The following is a 21,276-nucleotide window of genomic DNA, read 5'->3' as shown; positions in this document are numbered from 1 at the left end:
TTTTCCAATCTTCTGTTGTTCAATATGGTGAGCCTGAGCAGATTGTAGCCTCAGTTTTCCACCCCATCTGACAACAACAACCACACGACGCTTAAAGTCACTGTAATTACCTTTCTTCCCCATTCTGATGCTGGGCTTGCACTTCAGCAGGTTTTCTTGACCATGTCTACAAGCCTAGATGCATTGAGTTTCTGCCATGTGATTGGCTGATTACATATATGTATTAATGAGCAGACAAATAGGCATGCCTAACAAAGAGGTATCATATGTTGCATTTCATAACTTGCTGCATGCTAGGTATATAGACTGCTTACAGGTACGTGGTGTAATGTTATACACAATATTTTGATAGCATTTTGATTCCCAAACCGGTCTATCTGCAGTGACTCCATATTTTTTCCATATTGTTTTTATCTAAGCCCCATATCTTTGCATTTTAGGAAGACAGTAGGACAGAGAGTCAGTAAAACCTCCCTTCGTAAAGGTTTATAGCTCATTTTGGTGATAAATCCAACAATTGTTTTTATTTAGAAGGTGAACTTCGTTTGCACTGGAACTTTGATTTTGGGACACGGCCAGACAAATAACATATTATTACATATGTTATGCATACATGGTCTCGTATTTTCAAACCAAGAATGCACTTAATAAATACTTTGTAAGCTCACACCATTCCAACTTTGCCTGCAGCCGTGCTCTTCCTTCTACTGTATATACGTCTGAAAATCTTTGTTCTTTTCTAGCTGCAGAAGAAGAAGAAGAAAAAAGAAGGGAAAAAGAAAATGATCCATCCCTCAAATGTCTGTGTGGGGACTCATGGGTGCACGGTTCGTCAGTGATTTATGCGTGTGTGTAATTGAGTGTTAATAAAAAGTGTGTCCGGAGCGCGTGTAATTGTGTGTTTTCAAGACCCACCATGTGTGAGCTTGTGTGTAATTGGGTGTTATCGATGTTGTGAGAGTATGTCGGGGATGAAAGACCAAATGGACAGGTTACAGTGTGATTGCTGTGTGAAAAGTCGAAAGTTTATTTTTATTTATATATAGTTGGAAGGATATTTTTATATTTTCCAGGAAGGAATATTTTATTATCTTCTTGAACTTACAGTTAACAGATTAGAAATAATAGCAGTAACCTTTACTCTGTGCTCTGTTTGCGTGAGAACATGGCAATGACTAATTTATCATATAACACAAAAGACTTAAGAGCAGGTACATTTCAAAGTCAGTCTTTTTTTTGTATATATTTAGAAATCAATTGCGCTGGGAACATATAACAAACCAGCATAGCTATGAAACATAGATCACTAAAGATAGAGTCATTTATTTTTTGCATTTTGCTTTTTTTGTGTTAGTTTTGATATGCATGTATGCTGTATTTGTGCACACGCCTATGTTGAGTGTTGCGGTAACAGAAAAGGCATGTGTGTGGAAGGTGTGTGTGTTTGTATGTGGTGGTGATGGTAGTAGATAGAATAGGTATATGTGTGTGTGTATATATAGTGCGGTGCGGGTGCTGTTTAATTGATGCGGGCTGGCCATCGATCCCTCCCGCCCAGCCTAATGAAGGCCTGATTGGTTTGTGAGGGCTGGCTGGTTCTGCTTAGCTGCCTCTGTCTGCTGCCCTGGCTGCACACACTATAACACACACACACACACTAAATTCAAGATCATTCTTTTTTCTCTCTCTCTCGGTCTCATGCTTTGTCTCTGTCTCCCACTTTACATTTTTGTTTGGACTTTCTCTTTGTCTCACTGTCTCTAACGGTCTCTACAGCCTTCTCTGGTTTACTCTTTGTGGTGGCGAATCCATTCTCTCTGAATCCTAAAATGGCAACGAAATTCCCCATAATTTAGAGCAAAGTGCTACACTTACTGATAATGAAAATTCATTTTGTGGTGAAATTTCAAGATACAACACTCAGTGATCCATTAACTGGAAATCTTGTGTGCTCAAACTTGACCCGAGCTGTGTGAAATCTTGGCCCGCTCTTTTTATGATCGATTTGAAAAAACTTGGAGTCGGCGTGTCAGTACAATAAGTAAAATTATGTTGACATATTCCTGTATGTTGCTATCCCATGTGTAAGCCTTGTAGAACATGTGACTCTTCCCTTACTCGGACGTGATCCATGTCCCATCTCTTGTCTCCATCGCTGTTTCGGTGGTGTCGGTGTCTCTGTGTGCCTTTATCTGTCAACCAGCTTGCAGTCCACTCACTCAGTCAGTCAGATGTCACAGTGCTTCTCCTGTCATGGCAGTGCCCATAAATGTCTTTCTGTGTCATTCAGCTCACTACAGACACAGGCATTACACCACCCTGTTAATGGCTTTGTCAGATGGCCTTTTCACAGAGCCACTCACGAAGACAGACGGGACCTTCTATCAGTTCGTGCATGTGCGTCCCTGTGTGCGTGCGTGTAAATGTGTATGTTTCACTCACTGGCATCTGTTCAGGAAATAAAAGACCACCCAAATATCTGCCAGTCATGTATCAACAAAATTCCTCAGAGTGGCTTTTCAGTCAGGCCACAGAACAGTTATTCTTTTCTGTCACTGTCATTCAACCTGCCATCGCACTGAGGAATCTGTCTGATACATTCTTCCTCTAAAAGCAAAATTACTTCCCAAACCAGGTCACTTAACAAATCTGCATCACATAAGTTAGAGTTTACGTCTCTGCGGTGTAGTGCTATGATCCCACTTAGAACTGTCATTGCTGTGGGGCCAAAACTGGATGCTATAAACTGTGGAAACAGAACACACATCCTAATTTTTCTAGTGTGTTTACAGTATTATGACGTGCCTCGTAATGTGATCAGGGAAATGTATCTTTAATGTAATGATGCAGTTGCTTTTAGCTATTTTAAAGGTTGAGGCTAGTAATGCTTTTGCCATTTTAATAAATATAGCTCGCATTTAATCCAGATCAACGTACATGAAACAATATTTACATCACCAGGACCTGGTTTTAAAAAACAACAAAAAACCTCTCATTAAAGAACACAAGTGGGTTTTTAAAATGTCTTTTTAATATTTTGAGATTTAGTTGTGACGTGTAAAAAGTGGGAAACGGCCAGACGAGGCTCACAGACAGTATAAAAGTGCAGACACCACAAGCCTTATTCCATAGCGTCTGTATAAATATTCAGCGTTTTCTGTAACCATCCACATTGCGGTAGTTGCAGTTTTAGAGCAAAAGGGTGTCGAGAGTGACCGGCAGCGCACTGATCAAACTGCTTTTCAACCTGTTGTGCATCTTTATTTCACGTCTGTCCGTCTGCTAAGGCAGCCAACACCTCTGGCCTCATATACCACAGCCTTCACCTCTCCAGCCTTCACCAACAAATACACAACAGCATACACTGTGATAAGTGGTGTGTGTTTACAGCTTGTTCATTTCCACTCTCCAGCTCTCAGCAGAGGAAAAAGAACGGGGGAGAGTGGGAAAAAAGAGAGAAGGGTAGAAACGATGGGGAGAGAGAAGGGGGCTATCGGAAAGTAGAGGGAGGGCTTGCGGGGAGTGTTTTTGTCCTGGAGAGAAATAGCCCTCTAGGTTGTAATTGGAGGTAGAGAAAGGGACAGAGGGAGAGAAAGAGAGTGAGGGAGAGGAGGGAGGAAGAGACAGCAGAAATTGCTTGGCTGGGGCTGTGTGGGATGATAGTGTTTTTGACAGGTAAATAAGGCTGTGATTGTCGACAGTTACACTGCACCTCGCTGACCCTCACACACACCGGCCTCCTCCATCTATATTTCACTCTGACACACATGCTGACTCTCTGCCTCTCTCATGTCTCTGCTTACACACACACACACACACACACACACACACACACACACACACACACATAAACAAACACACACGCATTTATGCACATGAATGGCATGCGCACAAGTTTGCTTATGTTATATTAAATGCACATGTTAAGAGTGCTGTTGAAATGATTTTAAGCTACTGTCATATGAATGATCACTGAATAGCAACTTCCCACTTCCAAGAGCATTTCTCATTTGTAGTGATCCTTAAGTCCATACACGTTACTTGAATGATGGTGACTCACTGCAAAGTTTACCACATAACATTTTAAAATGCACAAAAAAAAAACCCCCAAACAACATTTAATCAGTGTACCATCCATCTACCCTAGCATCTAAATCTAGGCAGGGAGAAAATAACAGGAAACATCATCAAAAATAACTACAGAGTTATTGCAACATATCTTTAACAAAATAGAGACACACATAAGATTCTCAAATATGGCAGTTTTTATTTCAAGTGGATTGTACGTCTAATTTTATCCACCTTTGTGTGATCTTCTGCTTTTAAAGATAGATAGACTGCTGCTGTTTCTGCAACACCACCAGTAGTATCTCTTCTTCCTACCCCCTTTCCCCTTCCTTCCATCTTCCCATTCTCTTTTATCAAGTCAACAGCAGTCTCCCCCTCCCCTCCTGCCTGCCCTTGCCTCCCTCCTCTCCTCGCTTCTCTCTTGCTCACTCCCTCTCTCTCCCTCTCTCACTTCAATCTCAAGTGTTTTCAATTTTATTCTAGAGTGGAATTAACTACCCCCGATGTCAAATTGCCGACGAAATCGATAATAATATCTTTACAAAAGAGGATATTCCAGTCTCTCGCGTCGGCTTTTGAAAAATGGAAAATTTAGCCGAGATTGATTCATTAGTTGACACGTTATAGGACGGTATAAGTATTGATCGCGGCCTGTCATGTCCCATCTCGGCTAATCGAAGCTGAGGCGCTCTGTCGATGGGCGCATTTTTCATAATTCCGTCGCCGGGGAGAGAGACCAGCCGGCAGAGGCGACTGCAAGGCACAGAGAGAAAAAGGGGAGAGTATAGGGGGGCAGAAGAAAGATAGACGGGGGGAGAGAGATGACTTGGGGGGAAATAGGTAGGGGGCAAAGAGTGGAAGAGCGAGAAATAGAGTGAAAAAGAGGCATGGGGTAAAAAAGGAACAGGGAGAGAAAGAGAGAGCGGTTTTGTGTGTCTGTGCGTGTGCGCGGGTATAGCCGTGTGTCCATACGGCATCTCCTGCCCAGAGGCCTCGGGGTGAGGCAGTGATGGAGCCACGGGAAGGAGAGGCTATGTTAATGGTGCAGGTATTGGGGCGTAGATAATTAATGCATTAACTAATTAAAGCCAAATGGGGGAGATAACGAGGTGGAGGCAAGTATAAGGAAAGGGAAAAGACAGCGGGGTGGAGAATTAGGGCGACAACAGGGGGAAGAATGGATTTTAATGGCGAGCGGGGAGATGCGGAGAGGTGTGAAAAGGGAGAGATGAGAAGGAGGATGAGGGAGACGGGGGAGGTGTTGGGTGGCGCGGGTGGGAGAGCTTGAGGAGTGGAGGGGTGAAATAAATAGAAATTGAATGGTTTGGGTGCGAGCAGAGAGAAGTTCTGAGGCGGAAAAAAATATAAAGAGGAGTGAGAGAAGACACAACGACAATGATGGAGAAACTTTTGATAGTTGTGCAGTTCGTTTGGAAAGTTGGCATTGGCGTGCTCAAGACTTATAAGTCCAACATAATGCCACTCCTCTGGCAGTCTTGTCACGAGCTGCACAAATCCAGGGTCCCCGTCAATCAACAAAAGGAGTTTGTTGGAAAGGAATGGAGCCTACCTGTTTGTCTTTTGGTCTAAAGTCTCAAACCCGCAAACTCCATTGTCCCATGTTGGGTATAAAACGCTAGATTATAGGCCATCATATTGCACAGGGATCCATAGAGGTTTTCTAATAAATGCCAAAAAGGTGCAGTCACCTACTCCACTGAAAGATCCAAACAGACGCCCCAAAAACACACTTGGTCAATAGTGCCTGTGCACTTTTATCCTTTAGATTTTTTTTTCGCTGGGCTCTTTTAAGCTTTTGTTTTTGTGTTAATTCATCATAAAGAAGGCCCTACTGTCCCAAGAAAGGGTCTCTCAAAGGTCAAGTGGATCTGTCATGAACTCATCCTTTCATTATTTATCATCTAATAGCCCCAAATAACCCAAATGTATTGTTAATTTCTTGACCTGCCTCTACATTTTGGAAACTGTGGCAAGGAGCTTCACACAGTTTTACGCACCAAAAAAATAAAATTAAAAACCCCATAAAGAAAAACCAAAGAGTTCACCAGGAGACAACGTCAAAGAGTTGCTATGTGTTGCAGTGGCTAGAGCCTTTGCTCTAACATCTACGCGGGAGAGAACCACGCGAATCTCAATCCCATAATTGATTTTGATAAACTAACATGCATGGTGTGAGGAAGTCCTTTTGCACTGAGAGAAAATGAGAGTGTGTCCAAGAGGCCACCCCCAAATCAGCAATGATAAAAGTGGAGCTGAAATGGGTTGTGGGATGGAATCAAGAGAAATGAGATACACCAAATTAGAAGAGATTGGCCTGATGGACTTGGATTAGAAGGAAAAGAGGTATATAGGGAGGGGATGACGAGAAAAGGAGGAGAGTGAGTGAGGGACTGTGTGAGTGAGTGCATATGTGGAAGATGGGGGGGAAAGGGGAAGGGAGGAGGGGGTCTCGGTACTTGGCAGTCTCTGGGTATCTCAGGTTCTCTCCGGCCGGGAAAGCGGTCGATATTTAATTGTTATTGCTAGCATGGAACGCACGGAAGCGGGGCCTGTACGAAAATTTCTCATTTATTTGGTATTCTTGTTTTCTCTCCTTTTCCTCCCTTCACCCACCACCCCTGTTTGCGGGGTGGAGGAAAGTGAAAGGAGGTGTGGGGGTCTTGTGCGCACACTGGGGGCAAATGGAGAAAGGGGATGAGATCCTTGGATGACTCTGAAGGGGGGAAAAACACTGCGTCCTCCTCGCCCAAGTTTAGTTTCTGTCCCTAGACACATCATATCCACCCACCATCACCTCCACTCTGCCCCCCACCTCACTCCACTCTATCTACCCCCACCTGTCCAAAATGAAAAATCCGTCATTTTCATCAAACGTCCAACCAAATATTATCTACACTCCATTCCCGAAGATCGAACCTTATTTAGGGGCGACGGGATTCGCCATCTGTTTTTAAATTTCATTCCTCCATGAACTTTATTTTCCCTCGACTTTTGGACAAAATTATAACCCGATCGATCCGCTTTCTGGCCACCACCCGTCTACATATATTTTCCTTGTGCGGTCTCTTCACTGTGTGGGTCAATTTTCTGTCTCACGTCCACATGAACACGTGCAGAACACCGTCTGCAGCTGATAGAAACTTAAATGCAGTCCGGCTGATGTGAGGTGGAGGTTCAGGCTCTGCACCTTCGTTTTTTTTAAACCTTCCCCCTATTTCTGCGCTCTCATCCTTACATCCCTCCCAGCGCCCGGATCTCTACCTTTTCGCGCGCTCTCCCCTCGCACCTCTGACCGTTTCTCCTTGTTTTCCTTTTCATGTTTTGCTAACATTGCTAATATAAACTATATCATAACAGAATAGGGACACAAGCAGATTGGGGTCCCTTTTTTTCCTCGTCAACTGTTTTTCCCGCTCCGAGGATAACTTTTCTCCGGCTATAGTCCGCGCGCTGTTTGCTCATCTTGATTTTTTTTTCTGACGCCCTACGGGCGGTATTCACTCATATTGCCGCTCATACGTCATGCCAGTGTAACACTTCACCAATGTGGTTTAATGCAGGAGGAAGGATTCGCTGTCCGATCTGTTAAATTGCTCGATTACCACCAGTCCTCTGCGCACGTCGACAGGATTCCCATCAACCTAAGTAGGAGCTGCCGGACAAGTCAATGAAGGTGCTTCGATGAAGGTAAGCATCCTACTTTCCCATTCTGTTACAGACAAGTGGCATTAATAATAGAGAAAAGCGTCAGGAATAAGAATCCCACGAGAAATATAATGCACTTTAGTGCGAGGGAAACATGCGCACCTACTGCAGAAATTGATTGATGTAGGCTGTGTACGCTTGTGCGCCGGAGTTTGTCGAACAGCGCGCTGTACGCGGTACTTTCCCCTCAAATAGATCGGCAACAACTCCTAAAAGGTTCCTGCTTTAAAGTGAAAGCGTGTTTATGCGTTGAATTCGTGGGTTTGTATCCTACAGCGGCTTCGGGGACTCAGACGCTAAGGAGAGGGGATGAAGGTAAACAAATGTGCGGTGGAAAGTATAGCAGCTGTCGGGGAACTGAAACATGAACTTGGCAAATGAAGATATTCGCTTCAAAAACTTGTTCAGCCAGGATGGAGCGTGTCCATTTGCAAGCATATCTCAGTACTCCATGCATTTAATTCCAGTGTGCATATGCATGGAATTATGGATTCATTTTAATTGTAAAAGTGGCTAAAGACATAGATCCTCTCAGATGCTAACCTGTACCTCTAGAAGAGTTTACACGGGGGTATTTAACAGTAGTTTATGTCCGTAAAGCTAAACCACAATAATTTTACCAGCTGAAAATTCAAATGCAGCTCCTTCTTTTGTGTATTATGCTTCACAAACGCCTATCTTATTACTTTTAAAAATATTTACCTTTTGGATTATGTCAAGTGTAATGTGTGTGGGTGCTGCGATGAAAGGGAATTTCACACAGTTCAAGATCCCAGCATCATCCTCGTGCTTTTGTCGTGCGTTTTCGTGTTTTTGTGATTATGAAGAACAACCCAAACATAGACAGCAGAGAAATGAGACTCTAATCTTTGAGGTCCCACTGATGTCACTCTGCAGCTGCTGCTTTGATGCAGGAAATCAGACTGACTTTGTGTATTCATACAGCTCTGGAATTTTTATACTTTTAATACTTTTTCATGCATTTTGTTGTGTTAATTTTAGTTACAAATCAGTGAAGGTTGGCCAAAAGGTCAAGGTCACATGGACCTTTCCTCTATACGTGTATAACCTTTTTTCATCTAACAATTTTTCACATTCCCAAACCTGAACATGTGCAGTTTTATTATGATAATTTTTATGACCAGTCCTTAAATAAATTTAAGGTGATGGCTTTTTTATGTGGAATAATGAAAAATGTACTGAAAAGCGCTGCGAAAATTTTAGTGTAAAAACTGTTTCTCACACTCTGCCCTGCTTGTGGGTCCACAGTGGCCTGAAGGGCAGTCTGGATACTGTCAGCTTGACCTTTGCATTGATTTCAACTTCACGTCACACAAGGTCAAAAGCATCACACTGATGGCTCGGGTGCTTTTCAAATATACACTCGAAATGATGCATTTACATCGACATGTGTGCACGTCTCAGTAGCCTATGCAACTGCATGCAATTTATTTATCTATGTAATTATGGATTAATAATAATGTATTCTATAATGCATAATTATTAATCAATCAGTATTATTAATCATACAGATCCTCTCAGATACTAATCTAAGAATGTAGAAGAGTTTACATATATTTATGTCTGTGCCAACAGACATAAAGCACCCAGGAATTATTTTGGAAAATAAGAAATGTCGTCCATGTCTGTGTTAGCCGTGCAGTCACACGTGAGAGAGCCAGACTGCTGCTGCTGTTGTTAGATGATATATAATTTACAGTGTTTAGGTAATATTCTGAAGTAGTGTAATAAAAAAAATCAGTGCAAACAGCCTGAAAATGGCTGAGAGTGTTTAATCTCAGCCAAATTGATTATATGTTTTTGCTGCTAAGATGTGACAAAATTGGTTTTCCCTATAAATCGTTGAGCAGAACCCAAAGACAAAGCATGAGCTTTAACTCCCCCCCCCCCCCCCCCCAATTAATCTTGAATACATGCACAAATTCCATTTTAGAGTCATATTAATTATTACTTTTCATAAATGTGCATCATTGCTGTTGCCAAGATGCTGCCTATCAGTGACATCTGTGCCACTAATCAGAAAGAAACCTGTTAAGATATTAGAGAAAACTTTTGCGTGACTAAAAGTAGAAAAAAAAAGCTTTTTCTTGTTGTATTTCTGTATTGTTTGTGTTTACTTTGTTTTGAAAGATAAAAACTCATTTGAACATATTTTCAGATTGCTCATATGAAAGTTTTCACATAACTTAGTGTTTTACTCCTTGAAGTATTTGAAATGTAACAGGGTGCCTCGCTTAAGGCTTCGGAAACCATCTTATCTCACTTAATCACACGAGAAACCTTCCTTTTGTGAACTGGGAAATGTTTTGATTTCCTAGGCTTGTAGAACCTGGACTCACAACTAATCTGTAACACCGGCACCCAACAATGGGAGAGTGACCCTGCCGTAGAGTTAAGTCTGAATTTCTCTCAGGGGCAGGCAGGAAGGTGTGTAGTTCCCACTGCAGTCTTTTCATGTTTTTTTTTTCAACAGCTATCCCAGTACCCCTGCAGTTTTTACTTCTTCCTGAAAAACCCTTTCCTATTGACACTGATAATGTGTTAATCAATATGGTAGTTTTGTGCTTATTCTAAACAACATTATATCCGCACCCACAGTATGAATCAAGGCTCTGCGAGGGCCCACTCCAAGAGAGTTCCCCTCCATTGATTAAGTATTAGCTTCAGCACCTCCAACGCCCAGCCACTTGTTTGCAAACGGTGCTCTATTTCCGAGGTAATTCAAACGATCACTAAGCATGGGAGCCAATATTTATAGAGGCTTTAACAGGTTCATTATAGTCAGAGGAGCCAGTTCCACCGGGGGATGAAGCACTCATAAAGGGCCCAGCAGAGTTAGTCCCTATCCACTGAGCATTTGACAGTACAGTCAATGGCTCCAATCATTCCTCATCTGCTTTATGGCTGCATCAATGTTTATAGCTGTTATGGGGTTAAAATAAAGCATTAACGGATGCAAAGGGTAAGGTGGTGCATTTAATCAAAGGTCACTCTGTGTGAAGTCTATAATCCACTTGGTGACAGCTAGAGCCATCCAGAGTTTTGACTGTGTGCACACTTTGTTTTGTTGACAATTGTTGAAATGCATTTTACTGTTTGGGGGGGGGGGGGGGGGGGGGGCTGTCCTGAACACTGTTGATCACTTATACTCAGTCTAGTTTTGATGCTGAAAGCTTCACCAGCTAAAATATATACAGACAAAAGTATAAGTATCCATAATTTTGCATCAATTTCATCTATTGATAAGCTTTTTCGGGAATACTTTCGGTATTTGTTAAATATAAACACTTTAAAATCCCTGAATGCCCCAAGTCAACTTTTACTCCTTTATACTATTTATATGTATTCTGACATGCAAGTGCTGCTGAAATGTAGTTTCTGTCTTAACACACACTTTTATTTCCTTTCATGTGTTCAGACATAAACTTAAACTTGCAGCTTGTGTATACTAATTCCTCTCTCACATCATTATTATTCTCTTACACTTCCTGCTTTACCTTCTTCAGCCCTGCTGAATGTTACTAAAACTATCCATTTGTGTTCCTGCTTCATTTTCTATCATCGCCATCTTCTTCTGGTCCTAAAGCAGCATTTCTTTTAGACAATTTGAACCCTGTTTTGGAGTCACTGACCCCACTACTTGGCTTCTCTTCTCCATACCCCGTCTCCCACTTAACCCCATATTTCACAGCTGAACTACGGTTAATTTCCCCCCAGTCCTGCGAACAACGCTCTCTATACTGCTGGAGCACGCTTAATTACCCACAATTAAAGCCAAACGCTAACAAGAAAATTGCCCTGTTATGAAATGACTTCAAAAGGACTAGAGTAAGTAGAATAGATTGAAGGAAAAGTTGGGTGGTAGCCTCGGGTGGAAGGGAAGAGATTCTCTGCTGTGTTTTCCCCTCAAGCTGTCTCAGTGGAAGTCAGTAAGCAAAGTCTCTGTTGGCAATACCCAAAGCTGTAGACTCCAGTTTTTAACAGCTAAATTAAAGCACTGGTACTGAGAAAGCACAAGTAAGGCTGTTCATTTTACTAATGGAAGAAGGACTCTGTGAAAGCTTTGTTTTGAAAAGGGAAACTTTGGCTTCATCTTTGGTTTCTTTTATAACATCAGTTCAAAAATATACTCACCTGGACAGCTTAACTTGCGTCTTATGTGTCTCACTTAAAAAAAAATATACTGTGGATCATGTTTCATGACTGCACAGGAATAATCATGGTCACCGGAACAAGTGTGGCCAAATGAATTCCAACAGTTTGCCATAAATAACTCTCAAAGATATACATGATGTGTAACCCTGTTACAAATGTAAAATGTAAATCACAGAATTCAGTGTTTTTATAATAATTAAAAACCTTCATCCATGTGTATTTGAAAACAGTACCAAAACAACATATCAAGTGGCAACAATTAAAGTTTTACAGTAAAAGATCAAGTGAATGTATCTTCAGCGTATCCAGTTCAGGTACAATGTGGAGCTAATACACCCTGAACAGGCTGCCAGTTTTTCGCAGGGCTAATACAGACAGATGGGCCGCCCATAATGCTCACATTCATTTTGGAATTTTAGAATCGCCAGTAAACCTGATCCATGCATAGCTTTGGACTGTGAGAAAACACCAGGGAAAAACTCCTGCAGATCCTGGAGGAACATGTAAACTCCACACAGAAAGGTCTCTGCCTGGTTTCAAACCCAGGGCCTTCTTGCTGCAAAGCAACAGTGCTAACCACCACAGCTCCTCATGTGGCACCGGCCAGAAAAGACAATTCAGTAATATAAGATCAATACATGAGCTCTGAAACACTCTATCCATGAGTGCAAGTTTAATCTTCCATACAGTGACAAAAACGTATTTACATAAGGTCCTGAAATTCCATTAAATGCTCTTGGTACACCAAATAGAGGTGAAGTGGAAAGCGCACCTCTGGGTTGAAGAGGAGACGGATCATCCAGCTTGTTAACAACACACTTTTTAAACGTGTATCAACTCCTCGTGTTCCTCTAGGCTTGATACGATAACTTTGCCACCACTGCTGTGTGAGCCTGTGTCTCAGTGGGTGAAACACATTATAAAGCTCTTTATAGACTCAAGCTAAAGTTAAAAGATAAAAGCGCAATCCTTTTTCTGCTCAGTTATTTACGTATCTATGAACACTGCATTAGGAGAACTTATGCTGCCACACAAACATCTAATATATGGCAGACCTAGCTTATTTCAACAAGACAATGTCAAAGCAGACTAACCTCATATCACAACAGCATGGCTCCATGCTGTTGTGATATGTTAGATCTGTTTTCTATATATGCTAGAAAACAGTCACATTCTCTGTTAAAATGTTTCCTGTCATGTCCCTATGCCCTATTTAGCAGTTAGGTACATTGTTCAAATTATTGCGATTTTTGTGTATTTGGTTTTTTTTTAAGCTACCCTCACAGTATCTGACTTTTGGGAGACCGGCGATCTATATCAGTCGCAGGTGCATCTTTGAAGAAACAGCTGCAAAGGATTTTAGTCACGTATTTGGACACAGGGCTGCAGAGTTTTGCACCCTATAGGTGAGGGTTCACAAAAACATGTTTTTTTTCCCAACTACAACAAAATATAATGCTGCACAGTCAAGAATTTGACACGATCAGCTCACTCAGATGTTAAAACTGAAACATTTGGAATCTGCAACTAGTCTAGCGATTAAAAAAAAAAAGGGCAAATATACTCTTTTAAAACATTTGTCTAGAAAACATCTGCTTTCTTTACCTAACGCCATGCTGAACAAAAGCTATTGTCAGTATTTTGATATATACAAACTAAAAATGTTCAAAAGGTTTAACTAAATTTAAAGTTAAGGGACTGCCAAGTTATTCGAGTTTGGAAGACATGGATTTTACTATGGTGTTTGAGGAAAATTCAGGGAATAACCAGTGCGAAGGGGCTTCTTCCCATGGTATTATTGGATGGTAAATGTACTAATTGTTGAAAAACATTTATTCTGTAAAAAAGTAATCAACCAACCACAAAGGGATACATTTTTCTAGAGAAAGGGTTGTGTCACTCTGGAAAATTCACCAGTTTTATTAAGAAAAGCATAGAAAATAATGAAATTCTTCACATGTTGTGTGTGGGCTGAGAAACGTATTGTTGGGAAGAGATACTGATCTAAAATGTTATTTCTCCTATTTCTCATCACTGTCAGCACACAGCTGTAATTCCATTCAAGTCCATTTTTGGGGGGTTGGGATTTGAGACCCATGTAGTTCAATATGAGGCCACAAAAACTGAAGATATACACATGACTAGTCAACAGACGTAAGACAGAAAATAGAGTACTGTGAAACAGTTCCTAAAACCAAAAACTAAAGCACAAACTCAAAATAATTTATGCAAATAATATTGCATAATGGGTAAGTAGTCTTCAAAGTGGATGAGTGGTTAGCATGGTTGCCTCGCAGGATGGGTTCCTGGGTTCAAACCTGGGTAGAACCTCCTGTATGGACCCTGTATGTCCTCATCACGCTTAAGTGGGTTTTCTCCAGGAGCTCCCACTACTGAAAAACATTGTAGGTCTTGCAAAAAATGTTCTTAATCTCAAGAGTTTCAGTTTCTTGTTAAAGAGAAAGGTTATAAAAGTGCCTCGTTTTCTTCCACAACACTTTATCCAGAGTATTTTCTGTTGTGTTTAGGTGCGCCCCCACCATTAAAGCCGAGGATCTGAGATGCCTGACAGAATTAAAAAAAAATAATGGTGCAATATAAGATCCAGAACACAACCACCAATAAGAAGATCGTGAACACATTCTTGTAACAAAACAGTACCTATTGAAGCCCTGCTGGTACAACCTCACAGCAGCTGAGAGGAATTGAGACACCCAGATGTTGGAGTGTGTCTAGGACAATATAACTGACCACAGATCCCATTCTCTGTCACTGAGGAATGGGCCGAGCCTTCAATGCCATCAACAACCCTCCCTGCACGCTTCCCCTCCATCCTCCCAAAGCAATCCAATCTACAGCTGGCAAAATGAAACAAATAAACACTAATTTGGATTATTTACGTCCAGTTTACACCACAGGAGGCAAGGTATGAGACGGAGGAAAGAAGAGCTATATGGTCGGAGGATAATTGTAACAGTGGTAGTAATAAGTGCAGCAGCTACAGTGATAACAATTAGATTTGATTTCATTTGAGAATGCCTCCACAGCTGCTCCTCACTCACCCCCTTAACCCCCTTCTTTCCCTTCCCCCTCCTCTCCCTCCCCTCACTCCTCTCCCCCTAGATTAAAGTGGGTGTGTTAATTCCGTGGTGTAGCGATCGAACAGCTCTGGCAACAATGGGAAATGGGCTATTGATCAGAACAGCTCAGATTAAGACTAGGCAGTGGAGCTCTTTCTTGCTCTCTTTCCCCTCCTTTTCTCTCCATTTCCCACCTTCTACTGCCTGTCTTCCTGTCTGTCCTGCTTGTGTCACCCCCTCCTATACACACACACGCACACACGGACACGCACACTTCTCTCTCTTGTCTTTCAACCTCAAAGAGGAAGAGAGTGTTTGCATGCATAAGAGTCTATGAGGATTTCCTGTCCTTTCCTCCTTGTCCCTTCTCTCTATCTCGGCTCCTCCCGCTTCTAATTTCTCTGCTGACAACGCCTCTCCTAACTCAATGTCCCAAAAACATAATATTTTAGCTTCATCAAAAGCAAAGAATGCACGGAATCCAATAACTACGGTAGTCTCAAAAGGCATAGAGCTCGAGCCTTTTAACGGTTCACTCTGCAGCAATTTGACATCCATTCACATGAGATTTTATATCAGTCAGTCACAGGGAGGCCTTGTGTTGTGCCACCACAATTAAAATCTGCCCTATCAAAATGCCTCGCATACCAAAATTAGCTGTCATGATTGTGCTGCAGGATGGAACACATTGAGTTTGCATTGAATAGACATAGAACATGCCAAATGTGAGGAGACAGCAAATCCATACAGTGAAAAGTGAGCTAAGAATCCCCAGCTCTACTTATATTAATTAACTCAGTCAATGGGGATGTGATAGGTCAGTTATTCATCCTCTTCCAGCGCCTCCCCACTCTGTCACATATACCTCCCAGGTGTCAGAGGCTCAGACGCTCCAGCTGCTGAGCAGATATCATTGGGAGGAAAAAAACATGGATGAATGGGCTGGTCTGAGATCAGTGGCTGGAGGTTACTAGCATGTTTCAGTGTTTCTCTATGTGCTTTTGCCCTTTTGGATTTTAGAGGTGACATGGAGAAATGCAGCAGGCACCGTATACATGTACATGCACCAGCAATATTTACGCACACACACACACCAGTGGTCACATCAATATTGCTGTGACCCTCAGGGGACTCAGAGTACTGGCGAAGCTTTTATCTGCAGAGTGTGTGAGTGTCCTTGCTCCTGACATGGCCATCCGTACAAAGCTGATGTACATTAAAGACAAAAGCTATGCGCACAAGCAAATACACTCATAAACTGGTGTTGCAGCATGGCGTTATGTCCAATGTGAGCCGAAAATCCGGGCAAAAAAGTTGAGAAGCACTGGTGTCTGCTGGAAGCCTTAACAAGCTGTGATGGAAGGCTGAGATCAAAAGTGGACACCAGAGGGCGATAAAGAGGTCCGTGTGTCGTTGTCTGAATTTATTGTATGGACTCCGTGTGTGTGCGTGGCTGTGGCCATAGCCGTGTTGTGCAACTGATGCTCATTCAGTAGTTTTGGCCCTTCCAAATATTTTTGGAAAGATATTTCTGTTTGTGTGTTTTCGCGGGAATTAGAGCCAATTTGCATTTTTCTAATTGCTGATTAGGACAAAAACTAATAATATTTTGCTTCACGGCTGATTTTTTAATCAATCAACAAGCCTTTGAAAGCTTCTGAAAACACTGAAACGTCCTCACCGCGTTTTTGTAGAGTCCAACGTGTGGCTTTCAGCTTCTTTCCCATGCTTCCATCTCCAACCCCTTCCCTTGATACCCTTGTCATAGGCTTTGGCTCTCTGCACTCAAGTGAGTTTCATTGGTTTACCTAATTGATTATTAACTTGCTTATTGAGGATCAATTAAATAATTAAAGTTTGTTAAGGGCAGAGTTGATTCAGTCGCACAAGAGCTGGGGCATTCTTTCCGCTGCGCTGCGTGCTTGTGCGGGTGTGTGATTTTCATTTATGCAGACACTTGATGGAAGTCACGAGTTGAAGGAAGACGATTTGTTTCACTGTAGTGTGGATTTTGCTACAGGGACAGCAAACAAATAACAGTTTGCTTAAGCCAGACTGACAGGTGGGGCTCGACCTTTAGTGAGTGTCGTTTAAGGTTTCCTTTATATTCATTGAAAACAAAGAAAATATTGCTTTGGCTAGGTAGCATTTTATTTAGCACATAGGAAATCACAGTGATTCCTCTAGTCTCAGACTTCAATCCGACTTCAGCTGTAGGTGGAAGGTTTTTGTGTCATAGAAAACACTGTCAGGCACATCAGTCCCCAGTCGCATTGGCACTGGAAACGCATTGAAGTGGCCACTTTCATTGCTTGTTTGGGGAATTGGTGCCCAATTCAATGTGAGTAACTTTTAGGGTCAGGTCAACAGGGTGGTGAGTACTGTGACTCTTCAAAGCCGGCGGGGGGAGACGCGATGGAGGGGCTCCTCTTGTGGCAGCAAAGAGAGCCCTGAATAAGAGAGAGGGAGAAAGAAAAACACACCCAGTCACAAACACACACAATTACACTACACACACACACATACACACACACTCTCTCACACACAGAGACCTCATATATGAGACACGGGAGCGGAAACGGGTCGAATCCTACTTCAAATTCTCTTTCCTCTCGGCTTGTCGACCGGGGAAAACAAACCGACCCGAGGCACAGCGAATAGGGATTTAGTAATTAACTGCTTACACACACACACACACACACACACACACACACACACACACACACACACACACACACACACACACACACACACACACACACACACACACACAGGGAGAAAGAGAAGAGAGAGAGAAGAGAGAGAGAAAGATACACACCTTCTCTCCTCCCTCCTCCCCCCTCCCTCTGCTCTCCTTCCCGGGTTCAGGCTGGTAGTAGTGCTGCCTCTCCGGTCTCTGGCTCGGTGCGCCGTCAGAGTGAATGCGTGTGGATAGACTGGTCGCCGGTGAGAAAACAATTTACTAAAAAAAATCATACTGGAGGTATGTTTTCCTCTTTGTGCATTTTATTTATTGCGTGTAATATTTATAGACATTGAATTTGATATTTTTATTGTTTGTTTTGGGGGGTTTTCCCCTCGAGGAAAAAAGTTGGGGTTCTAGTGAGTTAGTAAGCGTTTTTAAAAAAGCATTTCACGATACGTCTGCGCTGGGCGATATTATTCTTCACGGCTGTCATTTTTGCTATAAATAAGATGTTTATGTTTTCCTGTATGGCATTCTCTCCGCAGTGTAATCTTGTAACAAAAAAGTTGGACTGCACGTAATTCACACAGGCTCTTTTAGCCACCATTACTGGGATTTTGTGTTGTTGTTGTTTTTTGTTTTTAAATATTTGTCTTTTTTGAAATATTGCAAACGTTTAAGTGCTCTTTGCATCCTTTGCAAGTAGACACTCACACAAACACACCAGAAAGGTGGTTAAATAGTCCACTTCTTCAGTGCATGTGTGAAGCCTCGGCTGTTCGGGCGCACTTGGATGCGTTCAGCTGTCTGCGTTGGCCCGGATTAGCCTTTAAATGTCTCTATTTGTTAAGGCGTCCAGATCTCACCTCCACACCGCCTTATCAATCAGTCAATTAAACAGCCACTCACACGCGGCGAGCTGCACAAGTCCTCAGCCGGTGTATCTCTCTCTCTCTGTCTCTCTCTCGCTCTGCTCCATTTGTTTGTGTGTGTGCGAGTGGCCTCATGCAATTTATAAATATTGTATAATAAAGTGTGCCTGTGTGACGTTTGGATCTTGTTTTTTGTGGGGGGTTTTCATTGTGCGAGTGCGTCTTGTTGCCTGCATGCTTGTGCCATGTCCTCAACTTTGGGACGTGCACGTGTTGCACGTGGTCATATTTTGATTTGGTTTTAGTTTATTTCATTATTTGACTTTTTGTTTTCTTTAATTTCTCGTCTTTAAGTTAGAGTCAGCTTTCACGGTTATCGACAGTTTTCCAATTTCTCAGTACAAGCTACCAACGATTAGGTTGTTCGAGTTTATTCCAAGTTTTGGCCCAACACACACACACACACACACACACACACACACACACACACACACACACACACACACACACACACACACACCACAAGAGAAAATAAATAAATAAATCAACAACCAAGCAGCAAAGAAGTGGTTTGCTCTCTGTGACCATCCTTCAGTGTGCTCACCACAGAAAAATATTGAAGTTTACTCCAGCAGGAATGAAGCCGGCGATATGTGTGTGTGTGTGTGTGCGCGCGCGCGCGCACGCGCGTGTATCTGCCTGTATATGTGTTTTCAGACTCACATGGGAGTTTGTTTCAGAAGTGGGCGCATCGATACATTTCGGAGTCTAGCTTAAAAAAATATATATTTGGAATAATCTTTATTTGATTTCGCTGGTCTCTCCCTCATATGGTGTTTTCTTTTTAGGTGTTTGCCCCTTTGCAAATTTGATGCATATTTATGCGCGCCGTGGGTGTACCAGTATAATTCTAGATAAACAGTGTTTGTAAATCAATACATGCATGTAACTATTGCAGATTAAGAGATCGATCAATGGATCCACCGTAACCCCAACCAGTGCTGTTTTTTCCTCCCTCTCTCTCTTTTTTCGAGTCAGTTACAACTCACATCTAACTTTTCACATCTGTCTAAAAAGAAGTTTTAATGCGTGTGAAAGTGCTTGTTTGTGTCTGTGAAAAACATTTTTGACATTTGAGGAAACTTTAGAGTTTTCTATTTTATAATAACCAGAAATTACTTAAATATGCCCAGATTGTGCGTAATAATGTTAATAATAATAATAATAATAATAATAATAATAATAATAATAATAATAATAATAATAATAATGTCTTGTTCTTATAATTAATTTTGTTTTTGTATTTATTTTTCGTCACCCTCGTGGCCTCCGTCAGTTTTCCCCTCTCTGTGTTTCCTGTGTGTGAACTTTCAGACCAACGTGTTGAACCTCGGTAATTGGATAATATTCCTGCTTTTTGCGCCGCTCCTTGCCAGTCGCCTCATCCGTCTCACTGCTGTCAATACAATAACATAATAATGTTGGAAATGTTTCCGACATTAAATGCCATTCGGGGAAATTTCTCTCCACGTCACTCACCCTCCCCTCCTTAATCGTTCACCTCTGCACGGCTTGAACTTGTTAACGTGTCCAATTTATTATAATACCAGCACTTTAACGCAAATGTTTATTTAAACACACGGTTCACACAGTAATTAAGAATATGTCTCCGTTCCTTCCTGCCTAATAATAATAATAATAATAATAATAATAATAATAATAATAATAATAATAATAATAATAACTAGTGTATTTTCGTTTTAAAATAATGGACATTTTCGATTATTATTATTATTATTATTATTATTATTATTATTATTATTATTATTATTATTATTACATCAAATAACATGCCTTGCCTAAATGCCTAAAACTTCAAATTTCTCTTTCCGATTATCTTACTTCGTTGTTAGGACAATTGTTTATTAATTTAATTTGCTCGGATTCATATTTTAGTTTTTCTTTTATGTCTACAGAAAAAAATACATTTACTCTTGCTCTTTTTTCTGCAATTCATTTGTATTTTACCTGCCGTCACTTCTAAAAGGTAAATATAAATATCGTTTCTTCCTTTTATGTCCGTGTTTTTATTCGTTTCTCGCTTTGTTATTATTATATTTTATTATTATTACGTTAGGTTTTTTTAAGCCGTCCCAGCTTTTTAATGTCAGTTACATCAAATCAAACTTACTTTTCAGGCTTATGATCATAATTATTTGATAAGGAATTTGGATATTGGATGCGCCCTCGCCTCCTCATTTTCTCCTTTGTTTTTCGCCTTTTTCCTTTCCTCGTTTCTGAAATAGACTATTGACTTCATTTTATTCATCAAGACAATCCACCTATGGGGTCTCGCACCTCTCCTCATCTCCATCTCGTCTAGAGGAGAAACTTCTGACAGGTGCGAGAAGCGGGTTTGATTTTTAAAAAATGCTCTCATCCTTAATGTGTTGTCATCTGGAAAGCAATTTCGTATGATCAAAGTGCGGCTAGTTAGTGCGGTCAATATTCTTTCCAGCAAGCTTCTCATATATCGATAACAAGACAGCAAAGCCTCTCGCCGAACTGCATTCAGGCCCTGTATCCGTTATGTGCCGATAATCCCGGGTACATCCTGTGCGTAAAATGCGTTATAGCCTCATATACATTTCAGGAAGCTTTAATATAA

General features: G+C 41.4%; 1 protein-coding gene across 2 annotated transcripts in view; it reads left to right on the top strand.

The window, feature by feature from the left end:
* Positions 1–7,644: 7,644 nt before the first annotated feature.
* erfl1 (Ets2 repressor factor like 1) overlaps positions 7,645–21,276 on the top strand; it is a 49,423-nt gene continuing 35,791 nt past the window's right edge. Inside the window, exon 1 of one of the 2 annotated variants that reach the window (XM_086309957.1) lies at positions 7,645–7,776. The gene's annotated coding sequence lies outside the window, so the exon portion shown is untranslated. Of the gene's footprint in view, positions 7,777–17,961; positions 18,034–21,276 lie in introns of those variants that run through there. The other variant, XM_086309956.1, reaches the window with a different exon arrangement.

Source organism: Aulonocara sp. 'chitande type north' Nkhata Bay, linkage group LG11 (genome assembly GCF_057382095.1).
Source record: "Aulonocara sp. 'chitande type north' Nkhata Bay isolate Kocher_YH1m ecotype deep benthic linkage group LG11, A_spYH_male_GT1.1, whole genome shotgun sequence".
Classification (NCBI taxonomy): domain Eukaryota; kingdom Metazoa; phylum Chordata; class Actinopteri; order Cichliformes; family Cichlidae; genus Aulonocara; species Aulonocara sp. 'chitande type north' Nkhata Bay.
This window is presented reverse-complemented; position numbering and strand designations above follow the sequence as displayed.